Source organism: Rhincodon typus, chromosome 4 (assembly GCF_021869965.1).
Source record: "Rhincodon typus isolate 14 chromosome 4, sRhiTyp1.1, whole genome shotgun sequence".
In the NCBI taxonomy this organism is placed as follows: Eukaryota; Metazoa; Chordata; class Chondrichthyes; order Orectolobiformes; family Rhincodontidae; genus Rhincodon; species Rhincodon typus.
Window position 1 is genome coordinate 5,173,973 of NC_063335.1, and position 2,075 is coordinate 5,176,047.

The 2,075-nt window shown below is 40.5% G+C and overlaps 1 non-coding gene across 1 annotated transcript; it reads right to left on the reverse strand.

Moving 5' to 3' along the window:
- Positions 1 to 729: 729 nt before the first annotated feature.
- trnar-ucg lies at positions 730 to 802 on the reverse strand. The gene has a single exon. It is a non-coding gene; the product is annotated as a tRNA-Arg (tRNA).
- Positions 803 to 2,075: the final 1,273 nt, after the last annotated feature.

The window sequence follows — 2,075 nt, forward strand, 5'->3', positions numbered from 1 at the left end:
GGATTTGATGATGACAATCAGTCTGTGGGAATTGCAACTTATCACCAGAAGTTTTAGTTCAGTAATAAGTGTGTTAATTCTGAATTCATTAGTTATATGATGCAGTGGTTGCACCTGGATGCAGCGTGTGCAGAACAGATTAGTTGAAACATTACTTAAATTCATGCAGTACTAAAAATTAAAGTAGGGTCAGGAAGTATGAAAGTTCTACTTGTTTCAAGTTTGGGGGACCTGAAGGACATTAGATTGGTCCTTTTTAATTGCATTTCATAGAATCCCTACAGTGTGGAAGCAGGCCCTCCGGCCCAACAAGCCCACACCGACCCTTGGAGCATCCCTCCCAGACCCATGCCCCTACAACCCACCTAAACTACATATCCCTGAACACTACGGACAATGTAACATGGCCAATCCACCTAGCCTGCACATTTTTGGACTGTGGGAGGAAACCCACGCAGACACGGGGAGAATGTGCAAACTCCACACAGACAGTCGCCTGAGGGTGGTATCGAACCGGGTCCCTGGCGCTGTGAAGCAGCAGTACTAACCACTGAGCCACCGTGCCGCCCCAAAGAAGGCTCCATCTAGACTTGAACTTTGATCAAAGAGTTCAGGAACTCGCGCGCTCACCATTATACCATGGCAACCACAGCCAAAACACCCAGCACCCATTCCCGCTTTGGAAGCACAATTTCAATTTACAAGGGTAGAAAAGCTGTTAGCTGCGCTCGAGCCAGGTAGGACTCGAACCTACAATCGTCTGATCCGAAGTCAGATGCATTATCCATTATGCTACTGGCCCAACACACTTCTCATGATAATCATATACAGTTGATTTTAGGGTAGTTTGGGGTGTGTGATGTAACATGAGGTGAGGAGTTAGTTACTTAGGAGTTAGACAATGCATTAATAGTCTAGCTTTTCCTGATAACAGGATAGACAGTTTGAGCTCATTGATTAATTAAGTAGCTACAGTACATGTATGGAGAGACTGCCCATGATCATTAGGTAACAAAGGGCTGAAATGAGTTTTCTTCTTCCTAAAACAAAACTTTAAATTACATTTATGTTGAGACTTTGATTTTTGTTACAGTTTCCATTTAAACATCTGTCAACCTTTATTTGCTGATTTTCAGTTTATTTGGTTTAGGTTAATCTCGTTTTCAAAAGAGTATCAAGAGAAACTTCTAGGGCATCTTGTTAGCTAGGGAAGAGTTGGATGTTTGTAATATTCCAGTCTGGAAATAAGTATATTAATAACTAAAGATTGACTTCAGTTTCCTACTTCACCACTGGCTTCAGAATGAACCAGCAAAAATGTTCTCAATTTGTTGCTGTTGTTTTAGATGGTGAATTGTATATGACATTCTGCTATTTAAAGAAAAGTCAGATGAAAACTAAGTAATTGAGGATAGTTTAGCTTAAAATTTGCTTTCAGTAAATTCCTGCAGTCAATAAGTGGGGAAAAGGTGACTATACACCTTGAAAATTTCCAGCTTATCAGAGAAAGCTAGGAAGGAATAGGAACTGGTGGGTCATGCCTAAAAAAAACATGATTGAATTTTAAGAAGCAGTGACTAAAGAACTGGACAGAAGAGCATCTATGGATTTAACTTGCAAGGACTTGCAGAAGGTATTTGATTAGATTCCTCATAAAACCGTCACCTAAAATTGAAGCTCATGGAATTGAAAGCAATTGGTTGAGTTACCAAGATAATGGTGAATAAAGGCAGAATCTGATGAGAGGCATTTTTGATGGGGGCTCTCAAATGTGCATCATTTTTATTAATTATTTAGATGATAGGATAGCAAGTCACATACCCAAGCTTGCTGATATCACAAAGATATGCAATGTTGTAAACAATATGGATGGAAAGGTAACTTTACAGACGTTCTTGCTTGTATTAGGAGCATATGAGAAGGTGTAGGCCATTCAATGCATTGTGACAACTATTAAATACAATCATGGCTGATCGAATGCTTCGAGATAGTAAGAACTGCAAATGTTGGAGTCAGAGATAACACAGTGTGGAGCTGGAGGAACACAGCAGGCCAGGCAGCATCAGAGGAGCGGG